Raw genomic sequence first — 19,153 nt, forward strand, 5'->3', positions numbered from 1 at the left:
AATGATGTATATGATTAAATACATTAAATGCTGTCATTAACGTGCACCCATAAACAAATTCTAGTCCAGCTTGTTCTCTAAAAGAAGTACAGACATGTAAATTTACATTTTACTTTCACAGCACCCATAAATTATTTGGATAGATATACAGATGATCTGTATCCATAGCACTGCTGCTAAGTGTAACAACCCCTTACATTATTTTACACAATTTGCTTGTATTTATAATCTCATTCATTGTCACAATCTCTTACTATCTTTCCTTATTTATAGTACATCTAGTGTATTAATTGTGATGATATTATTCCATGGTAGAAATATATGTTTTTAACAGCATACAATTTATGACACAGCCACTCATACTGAAGGCAGGCAAAGGAGCTCCATAAAATGTCTTGGATTTTAAGGCAGGTGAGGAAGCACAGAGAAGTGGTTGGAGGTGGTGGGGGGTTATTGAACATCACAAGTCAGCTGCCCAAGGAGACTAAAAAAAAATCAGCCCTGTGGATCTGAGTTCAAGTCCCACCAGGTTTTCGAAAAGCACAGTAGTAATGGTGAGGGGGTTGTGGGAGCACACTATAGCTTAGGAGACACAAATACATAAATCCAGCCCATAAATCAAGCAATTCCCTGTTACTATAAATGGACTGTTACTATGATGCCACAAGTATAGACCAAAAGGCACAGAATGTCCCTCCCAATATAAACAAGTGCTGGCCACCAGAAGGGGAAACCACCATCAGAAAGATGGAATACTCGGCATCAAGAGAAGAGACCAACAGCATCAGCAGTCCAAAGTCAGCACCTTCCAGAAATCTTCTGCTCAAGTGAGACGCTTCCCCTCATTGCACATGTGGTGCCTCAGCTCCAATAATGCTCTCCTCTCAGGAACAAACACCTACTTTTCACCTCCTATCATCCTGGCGTAGTCTGACTGCCTCCATGACTGCACCAATCCTAAAACAATGAGAGGTTATGTGTTCATGCTAAAGTGCAAGAACAGCCAGACCTTGTTTCAGAAAAGCATTGAACTGAAACTTTAATAACACCAGCCATCCGCATGAGACAAAAAATTTAATTTCCTGGGGAATTAATAGAAACAGGTAATGGATAACAAGTAATCCAAGTTCCCTAGGCATATTGATCTGTTTTAGAGAGTCTTATAATCAAATACAAAACCTTGTTTTGAATAAGGACGTCTGAGGATTGTAAACCAGAAACAAAAGACCTGAAATGAGCTACTAGTTCAGAATTCCTCAGTGTTCCAAAAAATGCTAATACAAAGGCAGATTTAAATAAAATGACTTCATACAGAGAGAAACAAACTGAATAATTGATTCTAACTAAATTTGCTAATTATAAACTAGTGGGACGCCTAGGATCCTGTGGTAGAGACAACTTGTGAAAAACTTTCAAAAACAGACAAACAATAAAATAAGTAAAGTAGGGGGATGGGTGGGCATTACATTTTCTAATTATGAAAATGCCAGCCAACAGTTTGTTTAAAGCAGCATAGGTACATCCATTTTTAATATATGTCACTGTCATGGAGCATGTGTTTTATAAATGATTTTGTAATGTATTTGTAAAATGTTGCTGATGCCATTGCAGTGTTTAGAGAAGCTTCTACCACCTATTGTTCGTTTCCTGGCCGGGAAATGGGTGTGTGTGGTCTAAACATTTGAAAAGATCTCTGTCCTCCTCGCAGGGGGAATTCCTGTGGGAGTGCCAAGGGTAGTGGTGAGATATTTTTTGCATATATTTTTTTAAGTTCAGTCTGGGTACAACAGAGTTGAGAAATGTGCTTTGTGATCATCAGTGTAGTGTCTGTAAATAAATATGGATATTTGGGCCTGGAATCTCACTCCTGTTTCGTGATCCTTGGCAATCACAAAATCAATTTTTTACTTAGTCAGCAAAATGGCAATATGTTATGTATTTACATAAAGGAATTCCACTTAACTTATGCAACTGAGTAAGCTGCCCATCTTGAACCCGCTAAATCCTGTATAATAATAATAATAATAATAATAATAATAACAACTTTTAGCTGTGCCAGAAAATAGGACCATATTAACTTCCAAAGGTGTGTTGGGCACTTTGCCCTGGTGGTGTCTGCATGTGGCAATATATTGGCAGGATAAAGAACCTGCTATACAATAACATTATTAACTTCAGGTAAATACTTAGCTTTCAACCAAATGTTCACTCTAAGGCAGCTGAGGATAAAATGGCGCAATAATCAGACTACAAAAGGAGATTTGGATGATAAACCGCTAACAGCAAACAAAAACAGAAAATTTAATCATACTTACCGTAATTTTCTTTTCCTGGTTATACTCCATGGCAGCGCTGACAAATGGGTTTAGATCCAATTACCCCTAGCTGACAGGAACCAAAAGGGTTAAACAAGGCCTAACCCTCTCTATAAAAGCCCCTCCTCCTGCTGACTTCCCCAGTCTAGTAACAAGCTAAAAACTCCATAGGGTGGGAGCCCAGCGCTGCCATGGAGTATAACCAGGAAAAGAAAATTACGGTAAGTATGATTAAATTTTCTGTTTTCCTGGCCATATCCATGGCAGCGCTGACAAATGGGGATTACCCAAGCAGAAGTAAGGGTGGGAACAAAATCCATAGACATATTATCTGTGTGTAGAAGGAATATTTTACTTCTAAAGAACTCACCCAAGATTTCAACAGCTACCACTATAGAAAATAATTCCACTTTAGCACATCATCTACCTTGCCAGAACATTTCAAAACCAATAGAGCCTGCTGTATCAGTAAAAAGCTATCTGCTAATACACACTCTTCCTGTGTCCTCCAGTTGTACAAAGAAAGACATTTTTACCAGACTATCACGAAGGGGCATATAAAACCAGCTATTATAAAATGCACCCATCTGGAGAAAATCCTGCCCATTTGCAAAATTCTGGCTTTAAAAAGCCAAAAGGCTGAAGAAGGATTGAAGTTCTTTCCCAGGAGCTTTAGTCGTGCACAACAGTTCAAATAACAGTTTCTTAATGGCAACAAATTCCTCTTTGAGCAGTCTGAACTGCATTGTAAAAGTATCAGCTGTAATTCTAAAAATGTTAAATAGTGGCAAGACTGTGCAGTTTTTTCCTCTGCCAGGGGAACACCAAAGTTGAGCATTCCGTCAGAAAAGAAAATCAATAACCTTGAATTAACAATACATTTCCCAGAGCATACAGAGTGAGTGAACAATTGCTTCTTTTAAAAAAAAAATCATAAAGTACTGACCATTCATACAAAGAATTACATAAAATAAAGATATGATACTAAACAGCCCATAGGTAGTCATTTGTCAACAACAATAAACCTTGGAATTCAAGCCCTAAGGATTTTAAACTGCCAGGCCATATTGGTAAAAGTTGAAAAGCAGACTTAATGTTAAACTTCGCTAATAATGTTGCTTTACCAAAAGGTTCAGTTACTGACAAGGCCTAGTTCACATGCAGTTTGTATACCAGTCCAGGTCCTCCATACCCTCCATCCAGTCATAGGTGCAGGTGCCTCCAGGATCCATCACCCCCTTCACTTAGCACATTCAAGGCCATGCCCTGTGCTTTTTCGTGCTCAAAAATAACTTTATTGTTCAAATTCCAGCATTAAAATTGACACTTCAATCCACGCTTTCTCTCATGCATTTACCCCTGAGTGGAGCTTAATTGTAAAGCAAGAGGATGAGGGAACAATAGGAGTACATATACACATATTACAGCCCTCCTACTTAACATTTAAAGATACATAATCTATACATTCCACATACACTGTACCAAATAATATTCTTCCTAATTCATTCTCTTCTAAAACCAGAACTTTTATTTACCATTTTCAAAAAGCCTAAAATCATTCAATAAATTATCCCTACTTAAAACATTTCTATAGCAATATTATGTGTCCTGAAAACAAAATTTAGCAGAAATCCAAATTATTTTTGTAAAAATTCATAATAATATATACCTATACAACATTTTGTTTCCAAAAAGGAAAGGAGAATGATATAGTATAAACCCCGAGTAAAAGACTGTTTATGAAAACAAAAGGAGGGGGAAAGGGGGAGAAGGACCCATGAAGAAAAAATGAGAAGGGCTGTTTTATCTTTTTTAGTTTCTGTATGGTGCATGATGCAACTATCTTACTAGTTCCTTAATAATCACAAGTGGCAGATCTAGTGTCTCCACACACAAATCCAATGGTATGTAACAATGTAGTCTTTCTTCCTTTATTCTGATACGTAATGGGAGACAACTCTTGTGTCAGAGTGGATGGTTTCCTAGCCACAACATGTACACCACTCTCCAAAACCCGACGATATGCTTCATCATTATACACCATCGGTAAACACCTTTTCACTTATTGTTTGAATATCAAAAAATGTTGTGCTAAATTGAGTGGATAAAAAAAACTTAGATGTGGTTCTTCTTTCATTCCTACCCCACCACCATAAGCCGCACCAACCCCGGACAAGATTCTGCCCAGCATCACTCACTACAGCTGCAAAAAGAAAAACAGAGACAACAGAACCCATACTCAGCAAATAAATTACTATGACTAAGGCCGAGTGAGGCAGAAACGCATCAGTGGTTGTTTTTTTGTATAGATGCGTGAGGAATAAAGTTTGATTTTCTTTGGAAGACCATCGTGTGCTGGTTCTACAGTTTTTTAGCCTATCACTCCAGAAGAGGGTCTTCCGTGCACCGAATGTGGATTACAAGGATGCATGACAAGGGTGAGCTGTGCGCTTTGTGTTTCTAGCATACACAGCAAGTACCTCATAGGTCATGAAGGGTAACAGACTTTAAAACTAACATATCTGAGAGGGCGAAAATTAAGGGGGTTGAGGTCTGGTGGCCCTATGGGGCTACAGCGTTAAACACTGTGGCCCTTCATTCTTCTTGCAGTCTTAAAAGAATACTGGTAAATTACTTGGCATCATATAAAGATTAGCCCTAGAGTGTGTTTGGAGCTTACACGGTGTGACTTTGCACAGACATGGGAGCTCTAGAAGAAGCATATGCCTTATGTGGTCTAAATGTTTTCCATTGCAATAGCATTATCTAGGTTTACAATAGAGCAAACAGGGTATGTACTTTTGGTTTGTCTAATTATACAAAACAAGAGGTATATGAAGTGTGGTGTTGAATTTTGATGTTTACAGAATGTCTTCCTTAAAGATGAAGAACTGGGACATGACAAGTTTTTTTTGAGACTGCATGAATATTAAACAACCCTGTTTTAGCAGAGCTTTCCTAAGGTCATTACTTGATAGTTGTATAAATATTCGCTGAGTAAGGAAGTTTTTAAACAGCACAAAACAACAAAAATAACTATTCTACATATTATGTTAGAAAGCAAAATTACCAGTGCTTATCTTTATTTTTATAATGCAAATGTTGTTGAAAGGGCAAGTTCACCCAAAGCTCATTTCTCAGTTCTTTAATGGCTACTAGCAGGTTCTATTATCCATCAGCTATTGACTCTGGAAGGAAGATTTTACTTGGTTATAGACAAATTATATTATTATCAATATTTTAGCAGTGTTCAGTAAACCTGGTGCTTGCAATGAAGTCAAGGGAGATATATCATTGCATTGATTAGATGGGGGTTGGATCCTAAGGGGTGGGGGACTCTCTTCAGTATTTTTCCAGTTTTGTGAAGAGCTGATGGAATTTTTAATGTGGCTTCTATGTACAGTACTGCTATTTGGTTGAAATGCAGCTCTATTAAGTTACTTCCTTACCCTAAAAAATGGTGATCAACTAGTGGTCCTTTAGCTTTTTCTTTAGGCAGTTTTTTGTGTGAGAGTGGGCGTGGTTTTTCCCCCACAATTTACAGTACAATAATGCATATATTACTCAGTATTCTGGCATACATGGCAAAGCTGTTGCTGGTTGTTCACTGGTATCTACATTGTATCCAGACAGACTTACTGCACTCAGGCATACTCTGCAGCTGTAATGGATCCCCGCCATCTGCGCATGTGCAGCCTGCACGTTCCCGCGCTGCTCGGGAACGCGCCATCCCGCGCATGCGCAGAAACAGTAACCTGCGCGGAAGAAGATGCGCCATCCCACGCATGCACAGAAGCAGTAATCCATCAGCATGAAAATCTACCTTGATGGCGCACCGGAAATGACATCACTGGCCCTATATAAACCCAGCCTGCTGCTGGGTTTATATAGGATACAATGTAGATACCAGTGAACAACCAGCAACAGCTTTGCCATGTATGCCAGAATACTGAGTAATATATGCATTATTGTACTGTAAATTGTGGGGGAAAAACCACGCCCACTCTCACACAAAAAACTGCCTAAAGAAAAAGCTAAAGGACCACTAGTTGCTGGTTTATTGTCAGCTAATCCTTGTTCCAGTTTGTTGATATCTTGCTTGATCCTTGTGACCCGGACTTCCTAGACAAACCTTGAATTCTGCCTGACCTGCCTTGACCACGGAACTGTTATTTGACCATTCTTCTGCCTGACCCCTTTTGTACTGGAATTGCCCGCTTCGAACCTGACCTCGGATTGCCCATTGGATTACGGCTTGCACGGTGCTCAACACCACTGGCACTCCTGCCACTTGTTGTCCCGCTGGGCTCTGTTCCCATCCTCAGAGTCTCCCAGGAAACAAGGTGCAAGGGAAGCCTCCTCTCACATCCGGTCTCCCAGAAGGTACGTAACAGCAGCTTTGTACATCCGACTTGTGATGATAATATTAATTTTTACATGGAATTTCACAGCTGCTACATATAGCTGCTAGACTATCACAAGAGAAGGAGCAATAAAGAGTGTTAAAAAGCTAAAAAAGGTACTGTTATATTGGATGACAGGAGGAATGGCAAAGGTCACTTTAACTGTGGCTATCTATACAATTTATTGATCTTGTCCTGACTTTGTTCTACAGTATATAGATCTGTGTATGACCAAAAACTTCCTTTCTTAGAAGCAAGTAGACGTTCATAGTGGGATCCAGTTTTACAAGACAATACATATACTGTATAATTCCTTATTGTCTAGAATGGCTGGGGCCAAAGTACAGGCTCGCTTTATGATCACTGAAAATCACTGAAAGTTGAGCTGTGTCTACTACCACTAATGATAGCTATGACACACTGAGAAGGGACTCGTTTTTTGTTAATCTCAACATGTGTATCCATGCCACAAGCATGGAAAATCCATAAACACGTTTTACTCCTAGAATGGAGATTTCACAGGTAGTATCTTATGTGGCCAGTTGAAGTGCAACTAGTACTTAGTGCTGTTATTCTATATGATGATTTTTCCACTAAGCCTTGAACAGAATGTAATGATTTTATTATACATGAAAAAACATACAAATCTATGTGTACTTTTGATGTTCTAGTTTAGATAAATTAGGTACTTCTTTACTAATGGGTGTCAATGCTGACTGAGAAGATGCAAGCAACACAATCAAATAAAATGTTCATTTTTACTGTGCTAGAGGAATCTATCTACTTCCCAACATGCCTCATTATTTCCAGATGTGCTGTTTCACAATCCTAAACTCCTGGGGGCAAGATAAGAAAACAACAAAATGTGTACTGTATTAAAGCAGCTTCAACTGAGAATCTACAGGTTTTCCCCATCATCTTCATCATCGTTATTATTATTAATAAATAAGATTAATTTAGCACCAAAATTACAGTTACAATACAATTCAGTACAAGAGGATTAGGAGGGTCTGGCTCATGTGAGTATTTTAAGACCGCATTAGGGGGTTGATTTAAAAAAAGAGTAGAAAATGTTGATTTTGGAAAGTAAACATTCAGAATAAGGTAAAGCTGCATTCACTTTAATAATACAATCATGTGCAAGAAAAAATCCTAAGTTTGATTTCAAATGTGTATTGATGATTGGGTAGTCAAAGTGAACACAGCTTCACCTTATTCATTAAGCTAAGCTACCATTCTCCATGTCTTTTGTAAAATATTCTCTTTTCAGGGGTGTCCGTAGCATAATTGCCACCTGAGGCGGTGGGGTGGGTGGGGTGGGTGAAGGGTTCTGGTGGTCACATTTTAGTGGGGGGGGGAGTTGATGTGGTGTTGGTGGTGCACTCTGGCCAGCGTCCTGATGGTGCCTAGCTCACTGACATTACTGGTTGCCAGGAGCTGAGCAGGACACTGGCCGGAGCATCCCAGGTTGCTAAGAGCTGGGAGGGAAGATGTGATATGGCCTTTACAAATATCCCCACCCGGCTCTTAGCAACCTGGGACGCTCTGGTCGGAAAGAGATGACCCAAAGACATGCTTCAGGGTGCCTTCTTATGGGGATAGCCCTGCCTATGTTTGTATATAATAGTTCTTAGGAGGGAAAAGCAATGTATTTGTAGCCTAATAGGCTATAAACCACAATGAAAAGTTGTACTCACAGTTAGGAGTGAAAAAAACTAAAGATTGCATTTGGACCTTTTAGCATGTTTATGAGTCTCAAAATGACTGTATGCTGCGTGAAACAGTTGTTTGCCGATGAATGGCAGGCCTTCCAGTGATTGGCTACTTTCAGACATATGATTTTGTTTGAGTCAGCATGGCCAATGAAACAAATGACTGGATTTCATTGGATGTTCCATCTGCTGTAGTACAGTGAAAGAGCCTAGTGTGACCCATCAGAGAGAATTTAGACGAGGATGCTGCTTTGATAGGTGCGCATTTTTATTCAAAATAAAGAACCGTTGAACATTTTTGTGCACAAAGAGTTTTATACATTTTTCAAAACTAGAACAAAAGAAGCTAGAAAAAACAAAATCTAGATGGAAGAGCATATGTGGAGAAGCATGGGGAAGAGAATGTTGGCTATAAATAGAACCAGTTACTTTGCTCTGAGTGGACAAAGTGCAAGGTTTCTTTAAGGCTCCCATTAAGGCTAGTCATATGACCAAACACCTAGGTCATGTGACCTCTACTATACTGTAGATAGGATTGTAATCCAGACTTTCTGAGCAGTGGGCACTGTTTGAATAAAAAGGGTCAATGAAAAAGAAAACTGTTGCCCATAACAACATCTTTTCCACTGCAGCACAGAAAATGGAAGTTAAAGTGTATATAAACACGAACAATTGTCCTCTCGTATTTGCTCCCTTTTGATCTGTTAAATAGACCATTGAAAATGTATCTTTCTTTGACAAGTGCAAAATATATCTGTTCATCCTGGAAAAAAAAATGTGGAGCAGATAATTTTGTGTGCTCGCTGCCTCTGTTGCACTCATGTGTTTTGTTTTTGTAAGCACTGCCAGTATTTTTTTATCTAGATTAGGGAATATTACATGAATACATAAACATATTCCGTAGCATTACATTGTCCAAAACAATCTGTAGGGAATTTATCATACATGGAGCAGACACAATCCGGAGCAGTTGTCCATAGTAACCAGCTTCTATTCTCTGTTTGCTCTGTTAAACTTTAGAAATGAAAGATAGAAGCTAATTGGTTGCCGTGTACATCTGCTCTAGTTTTAATACATTCCCCTCACTGTATTCACCTCCTATACCCAATCAATATACACAAGATGTGGATACAGAGTTTATCAAAACTGGATCAGCCAATCAGCTTCTATCTTTCATTTTCAAAGCTTAAAGGGTATCTATGGTCGAAACATTAAATAAATATGTATTTTACTCGTCTGCTTTTTTTTTTTTTGAAAGATGAGCGTGGAGTATAAGTGAGTCACCAGAAGGTTGTAAAGTTTGGGATATTTTCTTGATTGGATACAAGATGTGGATAGAAACATGAGAGAATAAATATGTATAAATGTATGCTTTTTTTTGCATTTTCTTTATTAAGTTATACAATCTTTCATTTTATTTACAAGGTATACGTATGTTGTTAGTTGCAATGACTGTATTACTCCCCTTTCTCTTATGAATAACTGCCTGGTCTTCCAGAGGAGTAATAGAGATTGCTTAGCTGCAGATTAGTTAGACTTGGTTCTTGTGGGACTAAACTGTATCTGAAGCGAGGTGGGCAACTTTGGCCCTCCAGCTGTGCTTTACCTTCAAATCCCACAGCCTCTTCCTCTGGGAGTCATGCAGGTCCTTCTTGCAATGCCCCATGGGACTTGTAGTTTCACAACAGTGGGAGGGCCACTGATCTAAAGGGTTAGTTCACTTTTAGGCACATTTCCCCCCAAAATCCCCCATGCATAACAGCATGCTCTACAGATTACAAATCACTGTTCCACTTTAAAAACAAATGTTCCTTCTGCATGTCATACCTTAGGACCATGCACAGCCCGACCACAAAAACTCCTTGGCAGGTGAACCACCATCTCCCTATAAACTGCAGGATGATAGAAGGAATGAGGGTCGCTTCCCGTTTAAACATGAGCATGTGCTTTACCCTCTAGCGGTGGCGGGGGCTGGTTCAAACACTATGCATGTGTTGTGCGCTTGTTTCCTATGTAGTCGGAGCAGTTGAGCTCACAGGGGAAGAATGTGCTCTGCACATGCGCAGTGTTTGAAGGAGCCGCTGCCATTGCTAGAGGGGAGAGAGCACATTGCACATGTACAATTTTTGAGTGAGACGTAGCGCTCGTTTGTTCGGTCCTGGGGGGCGTGCAGGCTTTTCCTGCAGTTTACACAGACAGAGGGGGATGTGCATGGTCCTAAGGTATGACATGCAAAAGGAGCATTTTTTTAAAAAAAAAAAGCGGGACAGTGATTTGTGATCTGCATAGTATGCTGGAATGCATGGGGGATTTTTTGGGGAAATGTGCCTCAGGCTGGGTTCACACCATTTTCTGGACCAGATCTGGAATGTAGGGTATTGCATTTTTGACACGTTCCATTTTTTAAAATATATTTGCGCTGTCAGTATGCTAATAATGCTCTGAGGTCACTTCCTTCTGCTTCTGAGCACTTCCCTTTGTTTGTGTGTGAAAAGGTGGGGAGCAGACATGTATCACCTATATGCAGGCATGATGTTCCTGTCACTTACAGCAATCCTCAGAGAACTTGCTTCTCCATGTGTCCAATTTGCGGACATTGTTTTTATATTGCCTATGCTTTGGGTCATACAGTTCAGGGTAACGCTCTACAAGTTCCACAAAATATTCTGCATCTACTTCAGCCATCATCAAGCCTTTCTCATGCAAAATCTCCTCTTAAGACAGGAAGTCCAATGGTGATGATATCATCGAAGCTGGCCAAAAGCTGTTTTTTTTCCTTTTCAGTTAATTGCGTTCCGTTCCAGACAAAATGAGACATGCAGGTTTTTCCTGGTCTGGAACGGACTGCACTGGTGGGAACAGAGCACAGAAATAGCATGGGGATACAGTGGGATGCATTTTGGGTCTAGAAACAAATCGGGTCTGGAGGTAATCTAGATGTGGTGTGAATGGGTCCTAAAAGGTGAATTAACCCTTTAACCCCTTCGTGACTGACGACGTACAGTGTACGTCGCCAGCATCGGGGCTGTAATGAAATATTACAAGTTAGCCATGACTAAGGCTTGTATAGCCAAAACGCATTAGCACCTTGTTGCTGTGATGTACTGGATTTTGGCTTTTATTTAAAGGGTAATTCCACATGCCCAGGTAAAGTTGAGAAAACGGAATTACCCCCCTCTACTTACCTTTGGCCGAACGCTCCTTCCCCTCTACCGGTGCCAGTGTATTCCCTGTACTCCATACACAGCAGTGCACCCTGCGCTCTGCATTTTACATTTCACTGGTAAATGGTGAACACTCATTGGTCAGCACGGTAACCTGACTGCGCTGCCCAACGAGAAGCTCTTCTTAGCAAGAGTATGGGGAATACACCAGCACCAGTGGAGGGGAAGGATTAGGCCAAATATATGTACAGCAGAGGGGAGGGGGCCAGATTGGAGGGCGTAATTCAATTTTTCCAAATTCCCCCTGGGAAAGTGGAATTACCCATTAAGAAGTAGGAATTTTGGATTGTATTTGGACCCCAGCACTTTCACTTACTTCCAGTCGGTTGAGGGTAGCAGGCGCTCGGCTGTTCAGACCAACATCCCAGGCTGCAGTGGTGAAAACTATAGAGAAAACATTTTTATGTATATTATCCCATGTATTCCTTTGAAAAAAGTTTTGGCAATCAGCACCACTGCCTTTACTTATCATGAATAATGCATGCTATGAAACCAGAAACTGGTTCAGTTATCTGTTCTGTATAGCAGTGGTCTGTCATTCCAGACTCATGACTTACTGAGCCATATCGCATGTTGCTCATTTGATTGAAGTATTTGGGGCCTGTCTGGCGTGTGGATAGCAGCTGCAAGGCACGCTTATGAAACTAGAGAGCTGGCTTTTATTCAAACACAGAAACACAAGGAAAGCATTCTTACTTTTTGTGAAACAAAAGATGGTATTGCAGATGTAGACAATGAAGCTTCATTTGGCAATTCATCAGAGATACAACATATTGTTCTTACCCAGCAGAACAGTGAAGATGCACCACCAGATTAGCTTTTAACCAATCGCTAATGCATATACTTTTTATAGATCTTTATATAGAACACACATCAGGTATTTTTATCAACTTGAGTTTAAGGGTTAGTTCATATTTTCATAAAAATACAAATTAAAAGATGAATTAACTCACAACACCCCCCTCCTACCCACTAGATCATTATGTATATTGATGACCCTTAACCACCACCCATGCCAGTTGGTATAATGGTCCTGGCAGTTGAAAACGTCACTACACAGCCCATGAATTTACATAAACTGTAAAGAAAAACTCTGAGCCCAAGTTTTATTAACTCTTGTAGTGGGGCAGTACCAAGCATAACATTTAAGCAGAGTATAAAATTCTCTATAACAAAACTTGTGTTTCAGCATGTGTCATTTTGGTTATTGCCCATAACTCATGACCACCAGGGTGTAGGAATGTAGATACACTAATAGATACACTAATACACCTCAAGCCCCATTCAAAATCTTTGTTCTAGCAACCCCAATCAACTATTACAGCATTTTGTAGCGGGGGTCCTAAATTGCTTCCATTACTGAATGGAGCAGTCTACCCATTTTGCTTACTGGCCATAACTCATGACCACCAGTGTATGTAGGGATGTTGATAGGACACTTGTTTAAAGATCTTGAATGAGGTTTGAGGTGTATCAGCCTATCAAATATTACTGCACTGTTACGCAAGCAGGGAGTCCTAAATTGCATCCATAACTGAATGGAGAAGTGTACTTTTTTTTTCTTTTTCTCCAGAACATGATGGCTTCAGGCTTGCTGTTAATACTCCTCATCATCAGCATTGCCCTCTGTAGTCCATCTCTCAGGGACAATCTAATTTGCTAATATCAATAATGTTATATTTATCCCTTAATGTTATCACTTCTGTTAATGGCTGCTCAAATTATATTCTGGTTTTAACAATCAATAACCATGGAGCCAAGACACAAGCCTGATGTAAACCAACACCAACCGTACTTTATTGTAATGGCGCAGCAGTTCTTAGTGCACAGGTTTGGTCTTTCACATTTCAATTATGTACTTTTAGGACATTTTCAAGTGTGTTTTTTATGCCTTTTTGTATTTGTTTTTCCAGGAAGAGGCAATATTTTCCCTACTAAAACCACCAGCCAAAGTCGTATTTTCAGTTTTCAAAAAGCTTGAGGAAGCTTTAGAACCTTTGTCATGTTTACCTGCACAGGAGATTTCATCCCTTTCCTATTTTGTAGGATTCAGACAGAACAGAAATTGTCGAAGACAGCAATTAAAGAAAACCTAGTTTCCTAGCTGGTATGCTTATCCAATGGCTTCTGTATGCTCTGCGCCAATGACCTGGAGAATGTATACAGATAGAAGTTCTGACTTTCAAGATCTGCATACTGGTTTTGAGTCAGAACTCACAGGAAGTTTTCAGTTGAATTTCTGGCAAGATCAACTTAAATGATCAAATTAAAAAAACACATCTAATACAGCACCCCCCAGCCCTGAACTATAGAAGAGATGATGTCACAGAGGCAGGAAATGATGGACATTCTTCCCAATGGGTACAGAAATAGGGGCAAAAAAGTTTTCACAGTGGAGTGGGAAAGGATTAGGATCTGGGTTGTATGTTCCTGTCCCAGAGACAGCCATTCCCCTAATTTTTTGCTCCAGTGCTTGTATGTGATTGATGGCCTATGTTACCAATACCAGTTCAGCACCTGCATGTTAGAGCACCTCAAGATTTGGTCTCCATTATACACTTAGGCATACAATGAGGGTGCCTACATTTCATTAATGATGCCACCATACAAAAGGCATAGGTTGATGTAAATATTTAGACATGCAAGATGCGGAACGTAAAAACAAAAGTCTACGCAATATATTGTGACTAAAGACATAAAACAGTTTTATTTTTTTATTAACATTTTAAACAAAATATGACATGATTATAATCCCCAGGAAAAAGAGACCAAAAAATAAGCTATGCAAACATGATATGTTTCTTAGTGGTACAAACACATGTAATGTTTACATTAAATGAAAGTCTTTGTGATCATGTGATGAGATGTCTGATACGCCGCATTTGGCCTTTTGGACTTCAGAAAAAAAAAGACAACATAAAATCTATTCAATGACAGTAAAATGGTGAGTGGAATGCAATATGATATCTATTTAAAACTAAAATAGCATCAGATTAGGAGATATGGCAGCTTATAATGGTGGCTCTACAGGTAATCAGAGCTTAAAGGGAAACTCCAGGTAAACAGCTAAATACCCAACTCAAACATGTAAAGTAACATACTCTGCCATGCAATCTGGCTGCTTAGCACAAAGTGATAATACATTGTAGAACCTACTGTTCTGCAGACTCTGTGCTGCTGCTCTTTAGAAAACTAGTAAGCATTACCACAGTGTCATCCTCACACTGAGCACTCTGGCAAACCCATATCTTCAGATGCCATAAGGGTCATATCCAGCAATCACACAAGCCTAACTGAAAAATATGTTCAAGAAAGAACCTAAGCATGTAAAGGGCATTGTTCTATGTTTGCCGGGAGTTCTCCTTTAAAGACCAGAAATGCTGTAATCCAGATCAACTAAAAAGCTAAGGAGATTCATTCTACCTATATTGATTCCAATAGAAGCAAGTATCTAATTGGCTACCATGTTTTGTAAATTATAACTATCATAAAAAAAGACCCTCTGTGCATTAAGGATCACAAACTAAGATTAGCAGCAATCTTTTAAAGGGTTAAAGGGATGGCCAATCCCAGTGGTGGCGAATCTTGGCACTCCAGCTGTGCCAAAACTACAAATCCCAACATGCATCTGCCTCTGGGAGTTATGTCTGTGGCTGTCAGAGCCTTGCAATGCCTCATGGGACTTGTAGTTCCAAAACAGCTGGAGTGCCAAGGTTTGCCACCACTGGCCTATCCCCAACTGATATTTTAGCTTTTTCTTGTCATAAAAAAATGCAACAAGAGGAGTGGAAAAAACAAAACTTGAAGTTGGGCAGAAACGGAGCAGCAAACTACAGTAGAAGGATGTAGCTACTGCTGTATTCCCTACACAATATTAAGAAGCCAGCCAGTGAGGAAGTCCAACAAACTCAACCTATAAATGAAACACGGGTGAATTTGCTCTTTAAAGCAACTTGTCACTAAAATGGGAATGCACAAAAAAGGTCTAATACAAACAATACACTTATCACCTCTTCAGCTGATCTGCCCTGTACTGAATAGTGTAGTATTCCTGATCCCTCTTCTAGCTCCTATGTCACAACAGGATACAGTAGGGACATAGGGGCTGACACAAGGAACCACCTCACACAACAGTGGACTAGTCTACACTCCCAGAAGTTTGGGATTCTGAGGATTCTTCAGGCAGTGGTATCTCCCCAGGACAGTGGAGATCAGTGCAGGCAGTGGGAGAGCCAAGTATTAGGTGTCTTTGCAGAGAGCCCTGGTTTGTGCACTTTATTTTAGGGACAGACTGGTTTTCAGCAAATAAAAAAGTAAAGTGGTGCTATCTCTGAAATCTACCAGTAAACGCAGACAGCTGCCATCTATGCAAGCTGCCTTAAGGATGGTAGACAAGCTTGGCAGGGAACAGACTGCATACCAAATTCAAACTATTAAAATGTATGGTTTTGATGGTGTTTTCTTTCCAAGAGCAACACCAAGTTCACCCAGTACAGATTTTACCATTTAAGGTGGAATGAGCAAGGGAAAAGTCCTTGATGGATCTTCTATCTGGGATCCCAGCAGTGAGATCACTTTCCCACCTCAAACATGGTTGTATCAGACCAAACTCAGCTGGACTATGACTAATAAAAATCCTCTAGGAGTTCAGGGGACAGACATACTATATATTGTACCTTCCAGTAGATTGCCATAGGAATACCTTAACAGTTCCCAGGATAAGAGGATAGGAACAATGGCAATTTGACTGAAGCTCAGCCTGTCATAATAATCATCCTTGGGGTTGGAGCAGAACTCCATGCCAGGGTCTCAGACAGCAGTAAACACCTGTGGGGGAGTATAAACCCTGCCTCACTCTAACCAACACACAATCGGTTTAGATGCAATTGCCCTTTTGAAACAAGTGCTTGGATGCACCAGTTTCTAGACCCATAAAGACTGACTGTTTTTATGTAGATCATTTAATAAACATTTAAAAATATGAAACACTGACAATACTATGCAATAATGAATCTTAGGCATATCTGGCAAATGAAGGGGAGCCCAGCACCCAAAAATCCAGGATCGTAGAAAAAATAATACATTTCTGGATTAAACTAAAATACCAAAAAATAAACTAAATCCTGTAAAACTAAAGCCCAATCTTAAATGTAGAGTGAGCTTTGATGAAAAGGAAAACAAAGTGGCAATCACAGATAAAACGCAAATAAACAGATTATTCTCTTGTACGGCTATTTTACTTGACTCAGAGATTTACAAACGCTGCATTTAAAAAACACACCTGGTGTATTTTGTTCCAATGTAAAAGATTTTGGCAAACCAGATTGTTGAATCAAAACAGAGAAATAAACTCACAAAATGTTCAATGAACACATTCCTCAATAAGAAAAATGCTTGAATGAAATATCCTATGTAAGAAAATAACCTACCGGCAATACTTACTATCCTTAAAGGCAATCTATTAATACATAATGTGGTGTCAAGCAACCAAAAAAAAAGTTTTTTATTCAGTATATGTGAATCTTTATAGTCAAACTAGGTTATTAAAAGCCAGATGGCAAATTGTCCTGCAACGGATTATATCTGGTAATACTGAAGGCAGCGCGTTTTGAGAGCTGCCTTCCCCATTTGTTTGTCCTACATTATAAAGATTTCTTAAGAAGCTCCTGTACTATTTCGGGCGTAGGGCGTTTTTTAGCGTGTCACAACACGCTGAAATACGCCCAGGTGGGAACCTTGCCCATAGCAATTAATGGGCTTTCACTGTTTGAGCGTTTTTCAGCACTTCGATCAGCGCTGAAAAACGCCCAGGTGTGAGAGACAAGGCATCATCTGTCGGCTTTTTCCTAGCTGTAGAATTGGGTGGAGAAAGCTCATTAGTCAATTTTCAAGTGACAGAAACAGCAAGCATGGGGAGCTTTCTAACAACCTTTAAGATGTACATTCCAATTTTGGGTAATGTTTGTCTTTAAAACAAGCACGTAATGTAAAAGGTAGGGCTGACCTGACACTCGCATGCAGAATGGCATTTTAGGCTTTACAGGCAGCATGTTTGCTTCAGGTCATCAACTCAATAGGTAGTATGTTCAGTATCAGGAAGTCAGCTCTGCAGTCCGCACCTTTAAAGGTACGTTAGCTATGGCAGCTCCTGCATGTCTATCCTCGCAGCTTTTTTTTTAAAGCAAATGTTTACCAAGTATTACAGAGCAGTGTAGTGTGCAAACTATACCCATCTCTGTTTTTCCATTCTACCAGCACAATGTCCAGGTTCAAGCACTTCCACAGCTTTCTGGTTTCTGTTTTTTTAATTGTCCTGTGTTTTACTATGGGGGCTCCTACTGGCTTATTTGGTTTGAGTTGGCTTTAGTTGGGAAAAAAGCAGTAACACATGACAACCATTCAGATTTCACTTGGAATTCGCTCAGCAGAGAAGGGATTTCTCATTGCAACTCACAAATGCTTGTGGCTAGAGGGAGATAGGTGTACAGGCCCAACATCCCCAAGAAGTGCTTGGACCAAGACCTTTAACTGATAATCACCGCCCGACCCACCAAACTCTGTTCAACAGACTTTGTTGCATGGTTTCCCCTTATTATGTGGACTTCCATAGTTCACTGTCTACATTCTTATTTACTGGTGTAGCTAAATAGAAATCAATATGCCGTGCTTAAGTAATATAGAAAGACTGACTAAAATTTGCAAAATAAAAAAATTCCTGCCTATTTTTTGTCATAGGTAATTGCTGGTGTTTAGGATCATTGTTATTGATGTTGCAGTGATATATTGTTCACTATTTAGAATTACAGACTACAGAACTGGTTTTACAAAGTTAAGTATGAAAGAAAACACTTAAATATGGCCACGCCAACTTTTTAAGAAGGCGCTGATCAACCAATGTTGGCTATTATGAAAAATATCTGCAACACATGTCTGCACACAGACTTTTGCTTACAAAAATTGGTAAAGTTACGTAAAACTATTTAAAAACTATTATGATTCCGATCGAGTTTACCCTAATGTACACTTCAAGTGAACCATCTAAGTGCCTCTTTTCAAACATTCTATAAGAGACCATCTGGTACTGATACAGTACAAGAGGGCTAACTGTTAACAAGGAGGCATATTATAAAGAGAAGAGATTCTCTGCCCCAAATTATATTACTATTATGTGAACTTATCCAGAAATAATCTCCTACATTATTCCTGGAAATCCATAATATATTTCTATTACGTATAAAATACCAGTTTATATGACATCGTACAGCATTTAAAAAATGTTGTAAAACATACATACTTAATTTGCAGTGTTCGACTAAACATTTCTGTGCACTTCTGTAGTTGTAATAAGAGCATGGTCGTTGTCCGGGAAATAATATAAAACAGATGGACAACTGAGGAGAAGCTGAGTAGCTTGTGGGAAGTACAGACTGTGGGCAGACAATGGTTGGTGTCTCAGCATAAGGTGGTTTCTTTTACATTCAAGCAAATGTGTAAAAAAA

The 19,153-nt window shown here is 39.5% G+C and overlaps 1 long non-coding RNA gene across 1 annotated transcript; it reads right to left on the bottom strand.

Annotated features, from left to right (window-relative positions):
* Nucleotides 1-806: 806 nt before the first annotated feature.
* On the bottom strand, nt 807-17,191 carry LOC108798736. The gene is made up of 3 exons (XR_001941970.1): nt 16,648-17,191; nt 4,164-4,169; nt 807-816 (listed from the first exon to the last, which is right to left on the bottom strand). It is a non-coding gene; the product is annotated as an uncharacterized LOC108798736 (long non-coding RNA).
* Nucleotides 17,192-19,153: the final 1,962 nt, after the last annotated feature.

The sequence above is a fragment of the Nanorana parkeri genome, unplaced genomic scaffold, assembly GCF_000935625.1.
Source record: "Nanorana parkeri isolate BGI_ZX_2015 unplaced genomic scaffold, ASM93562v1 scaffold1545, whole genome shotgun sequence".
Lineage (NCBI taxonomy): Eukaryota > Metazoa > Chordata > Amphibia > Anura > Dicroglossidae > Nanorana > Nanorana parkeri.